The 16,603-nt window shown below is 41.3% G+C and overlaps 1 long non-coding RNA gene across 1 annotated transcript in view; it reads left to right on the forward strand.

Moving 5' to 3' along the window:
- Positions 1-933: 933 nt before the first annotated feature.
- Positions 934-16,603, forward strand: part of LOC125965642 (uncharacterized) — a 73,455-nt gene continuing 57,785 nt past the window's right edge. The window contains exon 1 of the long non-coding RNA XR_007479814.1: positions 934-1,165. This is a non-coding gene — a long non-coding RNA (uncharacterized LOC125965642). The remainder of the gene's footprint in view (positions 1,166-16,603) is intronic.

A 16,603-nucleotide genomic window follows, 5' to 3' on the forward strand; every position in this document is an offset into this window, starting at 1 on the left:
CTGTTTCTTCACCAGTAAAGCAGGGATAGCAGTATCGGCTACCCAGAGGTTGTTGTGAAGATTAAATGAGATACAGCCTGGAAAATACTTACCACAGTGCCCGATGTATATATGCTAGGTAAATAGCTAACCATTGGCACGTGGACCCTTGAATTAGCACAGGTTCTACTCCTTCCATGGGCTCTTTCTCTAGCTCTGACCCTCCAGATCATACCTGTTTCTTGCTCTTCCATCCCACATCCCCAAAACCGTCTTAGCTCCCTCAGTATTCTAGGACTCTGAAAAAGCAAGCCTTTTTTCTGATGAGGACACTTTTCTGCACTTGGCTTATAAACTTGCCAGTATCTTCAGGTACCCTTCCCCAAAACTGTCTCACTCACCTTTTTTCCTTGACTCTAGATAATCACAATTTGGGCAACAACAAGTTAGCTCTCTTTTTATTCACTTCATTTTACCCTTCTCTGCCTTTTATAAAATAGTAAAAACAAGGATCCAAATCCTTCTTAATAAAAATAATTTTTAAAAGATTTTATAGCACATCACCATTTACTAAATCCTTGCACTTAATAAAGCTCATTTTATCTTTATAACAGCCCTGCAAAGACCATTATCCCCATTTTTAAAATGACCAAACAGATTCAGAGGGCTGATAAAACTTGCTCAGGGACCCAAAGGTAGTCAGAATGGATGTAAGACTCAAAGTCTATGCTCTGAGACTTGTGGTTTGGTCTCACTGCCACCTTGACTCAGTGCATAGGTCACTATGGGTCGGGCAACCTGGAGAGGCAATACATAACCAAAATTACCAGTCTTGCTACAAACAGGTATGATTGGACATAGGAAGGCTGCCTTTATCCTCTCAGTCTGTACAACAATATGAGCTGGACATGTTAGTACAAGCCAGTGGCACTGGGATACCCTGCCTTCTGCTTTCTACTGTGACTACAAGACTTACTCCCCAAAGAATCTAAGCCATCGCACTCCATCAAGTATTTACTGCACACCTAGGATGTATTCAATACCATAGCATATACAGAGATCTCAGACCTAGTCCAATGGCTCCCCAAAGCTTCCAAACTAGTCAGGGACTAAGACTAAGAATATAAAACAGGGCTTCCCTGTGGCGCAGTGGTTGAGAGTCCACCTGCCGATGCAGGGGACACGGGTTCGTGCCCCGGTCCAGGAGGATCCCACATGCCGCGGAGCGGCTGGGCCCGTGAGCCATGGCCGCTGAGCCTGCGTGTCCGGAGCCTGTGCTCCGCAACGGGAGAGGCCACAGCAGTGAGAGGCCCGCATACTGCAAAAAAAAAAAAAAAAAAAAAAAAAAAAAAAGAATATAAAACAATAATTGCCAAATTGAACAATAGAGGTTGTAAATAATGAAGTAACTTAGAAAAGATAGATTCACGAGATCCGAAATAATAAGGGAAGATTTTATGGAATGAAGCTTCAAGTGGAATGAGAGGATGTATTGTGAAAGAAATGAGAACTGTATGGTTAGTAATAGTTACTCCCAGTGTTATTTAGTGTGCCAGGCATTTATATACATAATCTCTCAGAATATTCAAAACAACCACCCTGAAAGGCAGGTGCTTTTATCCTAAAGAAACTGAGAGTCAGAGAAGTTAAGTAGTTTGCCCAAAGTCACAAATCTTTTAAGTGATAAATCCAGGATTTAAAATAAGGTTTATCTAACACTAAAATTAATAGTGAGCAGCATAGGTAGAAGAAAAAGCACTAACAGGTAAATTCAAGATCTAAAACAAATGTTATTGGCCCATAAAGAGGTCCCTCTGAGAGGAAGGGGTATAGCGAGAACAGCATTGGAACTAGAATCAGCCGATCAAATTTTAATTAAATTTCAGTTTCTAACTTGTTTGGTAAATACCTTAACCCTTTTCAGTTTCCACATCTGAGGAAAATGGAGAAAATGCTAGCACCTATCTCAAATAAGTATTTATAAAGACAAAATGGATAAACATGTAGATATGACTAACATATATAAAATATTCACTTTTAAGTATGAATTTTAATAAGCAGTTAAAACACAAATTGATTTCATTGGACTTACCTGAACTAATTTCTAAACGCTGCATATTCAAGCCTTTCAGGGGATGGGAATAAGTAGGGGGGTGGGATCAGAAAGGGCAGAGAATTTTCTGGGCATTTCTATAACTATCAGAGACCCTTAATCTATCAGAGCTACCAGTCTTTTTGCAGAGCTGATCCTCCCAGGCCCCAGTGTGTTACTTCTCAGTGTTCTCTCTTCAGAGCGAAGGATTAAGGAGTGAGATATCTGCCAAACTGAAAGCTAAAGATCACCTCGATAAGAGCACCGAGCTGGGCACACAGCATATGCTCCATAAACAGCGGTTAAATTTAACTGGATTCCCAAGGGTCCTAAAAGCCAGCGTCTGAGACTAACCATTTTGTGGAATCAAACAATAAATGGGGATGTCACCATGCCTGAAGGACAAAGACACGTGTGGGGTTGTTGAGCAGAATTTTCTATTCCGGCCCCTCCCTCTTTGTTCCATAGCCCACTGGGCTGCAAAAGACCTCCTAGGAGGCAAGTGCTCCTGGTAATGGCCAAGTGTGCCAGAAAGGGGCCTTGACTCATCCCATCACCTGGCCAGCAGGAGCTATTTAAGCCAGAGGGATCTTAAGAAAAGTGCCCTTTTATGAATTTCATGACTTTCTTGCTGACAGGTGACATTTACAGCCCGAAACCGGTACCATCAGAATTTCAGACTTTGGTTTTTAAATTGATGGAACAAAAAAATTACCACCTTCTGTTTATGTAACTATAGTTAGTGCCTTTTTTCTCCAACAGTTCAAAATACTTGGTAGTTATTCCTTCATGAACTCTTAAAAATTCAGAAATACTGTTACGGGTGCGGGGGAAGAGTTTCAAGAGAGCTAAAGGGCCTGCTTGACCGAGTGGAACCAGATGCTGGGAATTGCTGATGCTAATGTGATTCCACTGGTGTCCAGGAATTGCAGGGGCCTGGGACCCTCCTGCTGTGGTTTTTAGGAGAAGGCAAGGAAGGGGACAGTACCCTTCTCCTCAGTCAATCATGCATACACCCATTTATTTACTCACTCAATAAGCATTAATTGAGGACCTTTTTTTGTGCCAGACTCTGCACTAGGCACTTGGGGGAGAAAGGAGTTTTAAAGGAAAATAACTTTACAAGTAGGGTCATTGCTTTAAAAGGGACAGAAAACCAGGCTGAAAATATGTGACCTATAAGAAAAGTCAGTCAGGGCCTAAAGAGTAGCCTTGGAACAAAGCAATCGAAAGGTTCCCTTGAGTTCCCTGACATAGGAAATTTGCTTGACTTGACTAAGATCGTGTATATCATTGAAGTCAGAGACTGAGCTAAAACCAAGCCCTGACTGCCATTCAGACAACACCATGAGCCTAACACAGTGAAAAGAACTCAGACTTTGGAAAGAAACGCCTGGATTTAAGCCCTTGGTTTACCTTTAATTATCTTAGAACGAAATCTCTCTGAACCAAAATTTTCTTGCATGAAAAATAGGGATAAAAAAATACTCATTGGAAAATGAAGTTATTAGGATTAAGTAATTTCCATTTCCGGTAAAATGGAGTATTAGGGACCAAATTTTACCTCCCACTTTCAACAACTGAAATACAAGACAAAATATAGAAAACAACTATTTTCAAGACATTGGACATCAGGCAATAAAAGACAAAGTCCCTGCCAAGGAATACTCCAGCTCCAGCTGGGGCCCACCTGCCTGCCGGCTCACCCGCTCGAGACTGATGGTAAATAAGTGATGTGAGCCCTACGACTGAGCCAGCTTACTGCCATAGGAGAGTTCCCAAGCCATGGAATCAACATGAAGCCTGGTCAACTCTGAGCTGAAGACACACAGATGAGACTCCAGAGAGATCAAGTGGCCAGAGTTTGCAAGGCAGAGGGTCCCTTCAAGTATTCAGTAAAGGACTGTAAAGATTAGGGAAAATAATACCCAGAGTACACACAGGATCTGGAATAGTTCTTTCATCCTGAGTAGAAAACTTCATGATTTCTGGGGCATTAGCTAGGGTATTCAGAAGGATTTTGCCTCAAAGTAAGGCAAAAATCAACCTTACACTAAACACTTCTGTGTTTCTGATTAACAAAGCTTAAAAGCAAGACAAAAGTATCACATTGTTCCCACATAACTTCACTATGTCCTGAAACAAAGCTTAAGAATATAAGTATACATATATACCCAGCACTCTAAAAACATAAAATTCACAATGTGCAGCATCCAATCAAATATTAACAAGCACTCAGAGAAGCAGAGCAACACAACCCATAATGAGAAAAAAAGTCAACCAAAATCAACCACGAAAAAAGACAGCTGATACAATTAGTAGACAAGGACATTAAAACAATTATAACTGCATTTCACACATTTAAGAACTTAGAGGAACATTAAATATGTTTGAGATATGTATGATATAAAAAGACCCAAATCAAACTTCGAGAGATGAAAACCACAGATCTGGGATAAAAAATACAATGGATGGGATTAATGGCAGATTAAACATGGCAGAAAAAAAATAAGTGAATTTGAAGACCTAATAATAGAAATTATCAAAAATAAAACAGAAAGAATGAAAAAAATAAATAGAGCATCATTGAGCTGTAGAACAATCTCAAGAATCCTAAGATGTATGTAATTGGAGCCACCAAAGTAGGGGAGAGAAATTCCTTTAAAGACAGAAACTACCAAAGCTCACTCAAGAACTTTTTTTGAAGCCTGAATATCCCTATATCTATCCAAAAAATGGAATTAATTTGTAGTTAAAAACCCTTCCACAGAGGAAATTCCAGACCCAGACGAATTCACCAGTGAGGTATACTAAAGGAAGAAAGAATTCCAGTTCTGCACAAATGCTTCCAGATAGTTAGAAAGGGGGGAGTACTTCCTAATTCATTCTACAAAATGAGCATTACACTGAAACCAAAACCAGCAAAGACATTTCAAGAAAGGAAAATTATTAACTCATTTTTCACGAACATCAATGTAAAAATTCTTAAGAAAATTTTAGCAAAACCAGTCAAACAATATTTTAAGAGGATAATCCATCACAGTAAAGTGGGCTTTATCCCAGAAATGCAAGGTTGTTTTTTTTAATTAACTAATATAATTCACCATATTAACAGACCAGAAAGGAAAAGAAATCATGAAAAAGTATTTGATAAAATCCAACATCCATTTATGATTTTTTTAAAAATCTCAGTAAACTTGAGTAGAAGGCAAATTCCTCAACCTGATAAGGGGTATCTATGAGAAACTTACAGCCAACATCATACATAATGGTGAAAGACAGAATGCTTTCCCCTAAGTATGAACAAGGTAAGGATGTCTGCTCTCACCTTTTCTGTTCAGTATTGTAATGGAGAGTCTAGCCAGTCCAATAAGGCAATAAAAACACTTAAAAATTTAAAATTGGAAAGGAAGAAATAAAGCTGTTTACCCAGGGTGACATGACTATCTATGAACAAAATCCTATGGAATCTGGCAAAAAAAGCTATTGATACTAGAGTAAAAGAGTTTAGCAAAGTTTCAGGATACGTTTTTTGTATATTGGCCTTGTATTTCCATATACTGGCAACAAACAATCTGAAATTGAAAATTTGAAACACTATTTACAATAGCACTAGACTTCCCTGGTGGTGCAGTGGTCAAGAATCTGCCTGCCAATGCAGGGGACACAGGTTCAAGCCCTGGTCTGGGAAGATCCCACATGCCACGGAGCAACTAAACCCGTGCACCTTAACTACTGAGCCTGTGCTCTAGAGCCCTCGAGCCACAACTAGTGAGCCCACGTGCTGCAATTACTGAAGCCCATGTGCCTAGAGTCCGTGCTCCGCAACAAGAGAAGTCACTGCAATGAGAAGCCTGCACACCGCAACACGGAGTAGCCCCCACTCGCCGCAACTAGAGAAAGCGCACACACAGCATGGAAGACCCAACACAGCCAAAGATAAATAAACAAACGATTGTTAAAAAAGATTTACTATAAAGTTATAGTCATCAAGACTAATATTGGCATAAAGATGGACAGTTTAATGGAACAGAGTCCAGAAATAGACCCACACACATCTGAACAATTGATTTTGACAAAAGTGCAAAGGCAATTTAGCGAGAAAAAGATAGTCTTTTCAGCAAATGGTGCTGGTAATTGGATATTTATATATATATATATATTTCAAATTGATCTATACTTCATACCATACACCAAATTAAATTGAAATGAACCCTAGACCTACATATAAAATCAAAAACTATAAAACCTCTAGAAGAAAAGGGGAAAACAATCTTTGTGACCTTGGGCTAACTGCCAAAGATTTTTTAGATATGGATCAAAAACACAATCCATAAAAGAATTGATAAACTGGACTTCATCAAAATGTCTACTTTTTAAAAGATACTGTTAAGAAAATGAAAAGATAAGGCACAAAGAATATTTGCTAATCTCTTATCTGATAAAAGACACAAGTAACACAAAGTATAGAATATATAAAGAACTCTCAAAACTGAATAAGAAAACTATTTAATTTTTTGAACAGGCAAAGGATTTGCAAAGATACTTCACCAAAGAAGATACATGCATGGCAAATAAACACATGACAAGATGCTCAATACCATTAGCTATTACCACTACACACATATTACAATGTCTGAAATTAAAAAGACTGGCCAGACTTAAGTGTTAGCAAAAACATGGAGAAATTGGAGGCTCATACACTGCTGGCAAAAATGTAAGATGATACAATCAGTTTGGAAAACAGTTTAGTAGTTTCTTAAAAAGTGAAATATACACCTACCATAGGACACAGCCATTCCACTCTTAGGTATTTACCTAAGAGAAATGAAAGTACACAGCCGTTAAAAAACTTGAACATAGCAGCTTTATTTTTAATCACTAAAACTGTAAATGACTTAAAGATTCATCAACAGGGAATCCTCTGGCGGTCCAGTGGTTAGGACTCTGTGCTTTCACTGCCGTGGACCTGGGTTCAATCCCTGGTTGGGGAACTAAGGTCCCACAGGTCCCACAGCACAGCCCAAAAAAAATTAATCAACAGATGAATGGATAAACTTGTGGTATATCCAAACAATGGAATCTCCTTCAGTAATGAAAATGAATTAACTATTGATACACACAATATGATGAATCTCAAAGGATGCTGAGTGAAAGTAGTCAAACAAAAAAGAGTACATACTGTATGACTCTGATAATATAAAATTCTAGAAAATGTAAGCTAACCTATAGTGACAGAAAACAGACCATTGGTTGCTTGAAGATAAGACTTGGGGTGGGAAGAAATAGGGCCAAGGGATTACAAAGAGACAGAAGGAAGTTTTTGAAGGTGATGGCTTGATTGTTTCATGGGTATATACAAATTTTAAAACGTATCAGTGTATGATAAGTTACACATGTGCAGTTTGTTGTTTGTCAATCATACCTCAATAAAGCTACTTCTTAAAAATTATACAATATTTGTATGGTACCCCACACATAGTAAGTCATAAGTAAATGTTAGTTCTCTTTATGTTAACAACTATGTTTTACAGCTATGAACTAATAGGATCTCAATTCCTGGCTAGGGGAGCTCTTCTCTCACCAGAAAAAGGGCAGAAACAATTTCTGAAAAACTAAACTGCTCAGTCACCTTTGCTTTCAATCTTCCTAAGCTAGCAGCTCTGTATCAGCAACGCCCCTGGAGAGCCAGGAAGGGAGAAAGGCTAGCCTACCTTCATTCCTCTCCGCCCTCACCTCGCAGGGCCATCATCTTTGGCAATCTAACCCAATTTGGTAGCTTATCAAAATGTGAAGTCCTTGATTTTTGTACCCTACTGCCCCAGCACGGTGTTTGGTGTGTGGCTAGTGCTTGATAAACGCTGAAAGGAGGAAGATATTAAGGAAACGATCAAAGTTTCTATTCCTGTTCTTGTGTGCCTGCATGGTGACTTCTGGCTCCCCAGTCTCGTATAGGTCCCGGAATAACGTCAATAAAGAGGATACTGAGGGACCTGAGTATGTCTGATAAAGGTGTGGAGCTCAAGGCTGCAGACATTGCTTTGCTTGTGAGGGGAGAGTAGGTCTGTGAGGGTGAAGTTGGTGCCACCTGAGGGCATTCCAGGCAGAAGCTGATGAGCCCCTGAAAGGCCTGGCCTGGACCCCAGCAGCATTGTTTGAGAAGATGAAGAAATACAGCTGAGAACAGGAGAAAGACAGGAATCCTCCCCATTTCTGCACAGGATCAATTTACAATAGCATTAAAATTATAAAGTATTTAGACAGATATCTGACAAAGGTGTACAATAATTGTGGATTAAAAGTTATAAAACATTGCTGAGAGAAATTAAGCTTGAAAATTGCACTTGGTGGCTTCTGTGAACTATTATCTTTCAGGGAGAGGTCAGCTTGGGTTCTCGGCAGGACATTTTGGCATAGGTGCCTTTAAAATTAATAAATTAATATAATCCATATAACAAACATGCTTTCTATGAAAAGCACCTGCCACATATTAACAAAGCTCTCTTTTTAGTTTTCATCATCAAATATAAGGCTCATGAGAATAGGGACTTTTATTTTTATTCACTGCAGTATTTCTAGGGCAATAGAACAGTGCCTGGCACATAGTAGGCACTCAATGTTTATCGAATAAAAGAATCATTTAATAAGATATTTGTGAGTTGAATTTGTATGCAATGCTTTGCAGAATCGCCAGATGTAACCTTCCTTGATCAAAATTGTGGTAACGACTTCCTTTAAATACCCTCGTATTTCCTTATTCATTCCTTCAGATGGTCTACGAGCAACCCCAGGAGCCTCGTAGAGATCTGGGCCTTATATTAAAGAAGAGAAGCTGGAAATATCTGTTTCAGAGTTGTAGATTACGTCTCAACTTAACCAGTACTATCCCTGGAAAATGGTACTCTGCAGGCCCCATCAGCAGGTCAACAAGCCCTATGGAGCATCTTCTGAGCTTGTTCCCACTGATGACCAAAACAGAGAGAAAAAAGGTTTTATGAATATATTGCCTGGATAAAATATATCACTATAATATTAATTAGCTGTCTGTTTCTCTGCTCTTATTAAAAGGAGCTACCTTGTTTGGCCACTTTTCATTTGTAGATACTTAAATACAAAGAATTTAACAAATTCAAACCCTTAGGTCTGCAAAATATTGCAAATCATTCCAATTTTATTGAGAAAAGGCTTTTTAAAAACAACATGCTTCAAAGATCTCCACTGGGATAAGAAATTCACATTCCATGTTTTAGTTCTAGAAGATAATATCCTGTAGCAGCTGTTCTATGGCCTGTTTATTATCAGAATCACTTGGGAGCTTTTAAAAATGGAGATTCCTAGTCTCTACCCCTGTCCTCTATCACCCCATACATATATCCAAGATTCTGATGCAGTTGGTCTGGGATACGGTCCAGAATCTGTATATGGAAAATGGTCTCCAGGTAGTTTTATTAAGCAACCAGATTTCAGAACTACCTCTTACACTGTTCTGCTTTATAAAAACCCTCCAAAACTACTGACTGCAAAATCAGGGGCTTCTTTCCTCTTATTCTAAAGGAGAGGATTGAGTCTTTTAACCTACCAATCCTGATGCATATATAGAATCTACAACCTCAAATGCCTACAGGACCAGGTGTGTAACAAATGCATGAAGGAGGCATATAGGGAGCAGTGGGGACTGCAGCAAATATGATTGATCTAAAATGGACAGATGTTTACCAGTTCTAGCCAAGTGTAAATGTGAGCCTGACAGTGCCAGAGCTTCTAAGTTTTCCAAAGAAGCCAGAAATCCAGATTTTATATAAACTGTCCTGTGAGGGCTAAATTAAACACACCTGTGGGTAGCACGTTGCCCAGAGACCATATAACCTCTGATTCTGTGGAGTGGCGTGGACAGGCTGCCAAAACAAATGACCACAAACTAGGTGGCTAAACTACAGAAATTCATCCTCTCGCAGTTATGAGCCAGACGTCCTCAATCAAGGTGTCGGCATTGTTGGTTCCTTCTGGAGGCTGAGGGAGAATGGTTTCATGCCTCTTTCCTTGCTTTTGGTGGCTGTTAGTGACCCTTGGCATCCCTTGGCTTGTGGTTACATCTCTCCAATCTGCCTCGGTCCTCACATGGCCTTCTACCCTGTGTGTCTCCCCTGTCTCAGTCTGTTTCCCCATCTATTCTAAGGCCTTGTCATAGGATTTAGAACTGCCCCAATCCAGAATAATCTCATCTCGAGATTCTTTTTTTTTTTTTTTTTTCTTTTCATCTCGAGATTCTTAATTACAACTGCAAAGACCCTTTTCTGAATAAGATCACATGTGTAGGTTCCAGGGGTTAAGACTTGGATATTTCTTTTTGGGAGCCACTGTTCAACGCACTACAGGCAGGCTTACATGAAAAAATATCAAAATCCATTATTTCAATCAAATTTTACTTTTACCAACCTTTCTCTTATCTTCTAATTTACTATGATAGAAATGACTTACATCTGACAGAAAATTTGACTCAGGCCCAGATGCGTGTGGTTACATTTTTCTTATACGCTTCCTAGCTTTAAGCTCTATTAGAATTATCCCATTGCTCTACTTCCAGCCAGTGTTTCCAAAATCAGGGATGTGAGGCAAGCCATTGTAGAGGTTTGATTGGAGAAAAAGCATACTCTTTTTATATGCATGGGAAGGACAAAAGAATGATGATGAAAGAGCAGAGGGGGTAGGATATTGGGTAAAGAGAGAGAAAAAAGGAGTCTGTCCTCAGACATGAGAGAAAAAAGCAGGAAGTATGGTTCAGGTGAAACAAGTCATTGAAAGAGTTCTTTCTGCCTCTCCCAAGGAAATTTTGTAGAAACCCCAGCACTTAAATGTGTTTTCTAGTGCCATCTACCGGGAAACATAGGAACCAGGTCAGACCTGAGCCAGAAAAACAAAACAGTTCGTCACACCTTGAGTCACTTTAAGGGAGCCATTTTTAATTGAGACTTGACCCTTTCGTGTCTGTTCTAACAGGATCTAAGAAGACTCCTAGCAAACACCTGACCATCTTCTGTGCCTTCCTCACAATTAACATGGGGGGAGAGGCGGTGGTTCCAGAACTCATCCAGGTGTTGCAGTTTGTCAGTGAGTCCTGTAACAGCAGGAACTGTCTCTCTTTCCTGCATCTATCCTCAACACAAGCATGGTGTGTGGCACATAACACACTCTCAAAAAAATGCCTGTTGAATATTTTAAAAAAAAAAAAGAATTCTGCTTCTTATTGACCATTACTTATTGACAAATTTGTAGAAATGAAATGGCAAGCCAACCCACAAGAGGGAAAGTGGATTACCTGTGATTTACTCTGCTGAAGTATTTGGCCTTCACTGAGCAGTCCTTAGGATGCACACCAGGGCCCAGTTATGGCGCGAGTGTGTCCACGGTGCGCCACGGAGGAGATCACCCCATACCACAAGCTGACCTCCCTATCCTGCTGCCATCCACTTAAAGGGCAGGGGGCTGGCGTGTGCAGCAGCGCATAGGTGTGCGAAATGATTATGTATGTATAGGTCTCTGACCCCAGTTCCTGACATAGAGCTCCTAAAACTCCTGCAAAACATCTTTTGTTCTAAGTGGTCACTCTTGGTAGGCTCCTGGATGAAAGCTGGCCATCAGAAAGACCAAGCTGAGACAGGCTGAGACCTGGGACCCTTCACTGCAGTGCTTGCACCTGGACAAACAGCTCCTCAAGCAACAGACTACAAAGAAACCATAAGGGACTAAAAGTAACTGCCTGCATGAGCAGTTGGGGCAAATTATTAACAAGATACAAAAAGATCAAAACCCAGCTGCCACTTCTGAGGTGCCAGGAGCAAAAGCAGGGTACTGCGCATGATGCCTGCACACAGCACCACCAAGGAGATGGGCAGACCACCTAAGCTGCCCCTACGGCCCCACCCACGGATCTGCCCCAACCTCACCCCCTTTAAGGGAGCGACTTGCCCCAGCGCCCCGCCACGGGGAGTGAGCAAGGGCACCTGTTATTTGTTCTGGCTCCCTCATGCCGCAGCACTAGTCCCAATAAAGCCTTGCCTGAATTCCTCATCTGGCCTCTTACCAATTTCTATTGATTAAAGAGTCCAAGAACCTGGGTCGCTCACAAAGCCATGATTAGAATCTAGGGGCTTTCATCCCCACCACCCACCCCCCCATTCTCTGGGGAAGGGCTGGACAGAGAGTTAATCATCAATCATATCTACATGATAAAGCCTCCATAAAGCTCCCACGAGCACAGGGTTTTGAGAGCTTTCGGGTGGGTGAACACATGGAGGTACAAGGAGGGTGGCACGCCCAGAGAAGACATGGAAGCTCCACACCCCTTCCCACATAGCCTGCCATGTACTTCTTCTATCTGGCTGTTCTGAGTTGTATCCTTTTATAATAAACCGGTAATCTAAGTAAACTGTTCTCCCGAGTTCTGTGAGTCACTCTGACAAATTATCAAACCCGAGGAGAGGGTCATGGGAACCTTGGATTTACAGCCAGTTGGTCAGAAGCACGGGCAACAACCTGGACTTGCAGTGGGGAGACTGGCGTCCGAAGCAGGGTTTGGGGGCAGTCTTGTGTGGTCTGCACTAACCCCAGGAAGAGAGTGTCAGATCTGAATTGAATTGTATGACCCCTAGTTGGTGCCAGAGAGAGGTGGAGAATTGCTCAGGGTGGAGGAAAAAGAACCCACACATCTGATATCAGAGTATTCTGTGAGTAAAGGCAAACACAGTGTGTTTTTCCTAGACAAGGTGGGAGAGCATATTCCAATTATCAAGTGACTGTTGCTGCTTGCATCTCAGAGCTAAACTGATATTCACTGATGGGAATAACAGCTCCTTCGCCCCATCTCATAATGAAACGGAGCAGGACCCTATGGTTCCCCCCACACACAAACCATGTCCTTCGCCTACCTTTGGTCTGTGGAAAAACTTTAGCCAAAGAATAAGTTCAATCAGAGAAGGGAGAAAATGCAGAAACAAAGGAAAACAGTCAAAAGAGACCAAGTAATAATAGTTTAGTCATTAAGTAAAGTCAAGGGCCTTTAGCTCCTTCTCAAGGGCTATAGATGATATTCTGAGCCATATCCTGTGAGCTGTCTTGCAGATACTGAAACCCCCATTAGGTAGAAGAAGTTAACTACATGAGGACCATACTTTAGCCAAGACATAAGCTGCCACAATTCTGAGAATTGGCCTCAAGGAAATGGGAACAAACCGACCCTGGAACTGAAGATTAACTGTACCTAAAACAATCAAGACGACACTGGCCAGACTACCGATGACCAGTTTCAAGATGACTGTCAGAGCTGACTGTGCTGTGTCTACATGTAGCTCCCTCCGTCTGTCTATAAAAGCCCTTGCCCACTGATTGTCAGTGGGGGAGAGTCGGCCTTTGGACAGGTGTCCACCCTCTCCGCCTCCCCGCCCCCCAGTTGCCAGCACCCAAAATAAAGCAAACTTTCCTTTCCACCAACCTTGCCTCTTTACTGGCTTTTGAGCGGTGAGCAGCCAGACCCCACTTTCAGTTACAATAACACAGCTACCATAGAACCGCTCCCTCAGTGGGCCTCAACTTTGGCTGCACAACATTATTACCTAGAAAGCTTTTTAAAATTCTGAGGCATAGGCTGAATCCCAGACCAATTAAATCAGAATCTCTGATTTAACTTAGGCCCAGGCCTAAGTTTTTTTGTTTTTTTGTTTCGTTTTGTTTGGCCGCAACGCACAGCTTGCAGGATCTTAGTTTCCTGACTGGGGATTGAACCTGGGCCATGGCAGTCAAAGCACCGAGTCCTAACCACTGGACTGCCAGGGAATTTCCAGGCTCAAGTATTTTTTAAAATTTCCCAGGTAGTGCACTGTTGGTGGGAATGTGAATTGGTGCAGCCACTATGGAAAACAGTATGGAGCTTCCTCAAAAAAAATTAAAATAGAACTACCATACAATTCAGCAATTCCACTTCTGGGTACTTATCTGAAGAAAATGAAAACACTAACTCAAAAATATATGCACCACCACGTCCACTGCAGCGTTATTTATAATAACTAACATATGGAAACGACCTAAGTATTCATCAATGAATGAATGGATAAAGAAGATGTGAGATACATACATACACACACACACAAAATGGAATATCATTCAGACATTTAAAAAAAAGAATGAAGTAGTGCCATTTGCAACAACAAGGATGGAACTTGAGGGCATTACGCTAAGCTAAAAGTCAGGCAAAGAAAGATAAACACCATATAATCTCATTTATATGTGCAGTCTAAAAAGGGGAAAACCTAACTCATAGATACAGAGAGCAGACTGGTGGATGCCAAAGGCAGAGGGATGGGGGAAGAGGGGGGTTGGTGGCAGTGATAGTAAAATGGGGGTCAAAAGATATAAACTTCCAGTTAAAAAATAAGCAGGTTTGGGGACTTTGTGGTGTAGTGGTTAAGAATCCGCCTGCCAATGGAGGGGACGTGTCAAGCCTGGTCCGGGGAGATCCCACATGCCGCAGAGCACCTAAGCCTGTGAACCATAACTACTGAGCCTGTGCTCTAGAGCCCGCGAGCCACGACTACTGAAGCCCACGTGCCTAGAGCCCGTGCTCCGCAACAAGAGAAGTCACCGCGATGAGAAGCACGCGCACCACAACGAAGCATCATAGCTCCCGCTCGCAGCAACTACAGAAAGCCTGCGCACAGCAACGAAGACCCAACGCAACCGAAAAAAAAAAAAAAAAAAAGCAGGTCATGGGGATGTAATGTACAACATGGTGACTCGTAGTTAATAATACTGTACTGCATATTTGAAAGTTGCCAAACGAGATTTTAAAAGTTCTTATCACACACCTTTCCCCTGTATATTAGTTTTCTATTGCTGCTGTAACAATTTACCACAATTTTAGTGGCTCAAAAAACACAAACTGATTATATATGTCTATAGTGCAGAAGTCAGAAATTTCACTGGGCTAAAATTAAGTTATTGGCTGATTTGCATTTCTCACTGGAGGCTCTATTGGAGAAACGGTTCTCTTACCTTTACAGCTTTTAGAGGCTGCCTGAGTTCCTTCCATCTTCAAAGCTAGTCGAAACTTCATCACATCACTCTGACACTGGCTGTTCTGCCTCTCTCTCCACATTTAAAGACTCTCGTGATTATGTTGGGCCCACCTGGATACTCTAGGATAATCTCCATATCAGAGTCAGCTGGTTAGCAACCTCAACTCCTTCTGCTACCTTAATTCCCCTCTGCCATGTAATGTAACATATTCACAGGTTCCTGGGACTGGGATGTGGACATCTTTGGGGACCATTATTTTGCCTATCATATCGGATGATGCCAACATGCAGCTGAGAACTACTGGTCTACCTGTAAGAAGATGGACTCAAGCAGCAGCCCAGTTAGTGAGCTGAGCCATGAAGGCAGATTGGAGACACACAGTGAAAAACTGGTGTGAGGGGAGAGGGGGAGGAACAATAACCAGTCTCACCAGTTCTACATTGTTGCAGAACGTGTCTTGGTGGTGGGGGGGTGGGTCGTGTGATATATTTTCATTCAGTTCTCTGACAGTCCTGGGAAGTTAAATTGTACACTATCCCAAAGGTGGTGGGACAATCCCCACTCAAGGATAGCCATTACAGAAAATGTAAGTCATAACACAAGATGGAACTTTTCCAGACGTTTGAGATTGGTAGCTATCAGCTTGTTCTTTGTTTTATGCTCATTTGGAGCCTAATGAGCTCCAAATGTGTATGCCAGATTCTCAAGTGTTCTGAAGGCTGTCCCCTGTAGTGGAAGATGACTGGCCAACTGGTTGAATATGGCTTGAAGAGGTGTTCTGATTGGCTAACACTTTAATATTCACACACACACACACACACACACACACACACACACACACACATCCACTTGGGATTTCTGGCTTCTCTTAAAAAAATCTAGCACTCCTGCAGAACAACTCTCCACTGGAAGAAGAGCTGCTGCTTTTCTACGGGGCATATATTCTCTGGTTTACGGCAGGCTTTATCCTAGCCTTTCTGTTTCACACCTGGCTCACTTCACACTTTTGTTACTTGCCTGGTCTAGAAGGAATATGACTTTACAAGCTTCCCTATCCTCCAGAGTTCATATGCCTAAAGTCAGACAAAATTCTCATGAAAAGCCATTTGCCTGTCATCAATGCAAAACTGAATAGCATACTGTGATCATTTCACAATATATACAATTGAATCACTGTGTTGTACACCTGAAACTAATATAATGTTGTGTCAATTACACCTCAGTTTTTAAAAATATGAAATAAAATGAAATCCCCCACCCCCCCAAAAAAGAAAAAGTTAATAGTTCTCCAGTAGGAAAGATGGTATACAGGCCAATGGCATTGCCTTGTACACACACAAAACCCTTTCCTCACAAGTGAGCACACCGAGCAGCTAGACTAGGGTTTGAGTAAAAGCCTGAATCGCCATGTGTCCTGGTAAACACAATGGTCTCTATCAGCATAAACCTCTTTGTAGGAAATTA

The sequence above is a fragment of the Orcinus orca genome, chromosome 1 (assembly GCF_937001465.1).
Source record: "Orcinus orca chromosome 1, mOrcOrc1.1, whole genome shotgun sequence".
NCBI lineage: Eukaryota > Metazoa > Chordata > Mammalia > Artiodactyla > Delphinidae > Orcinus > Orcinus orca.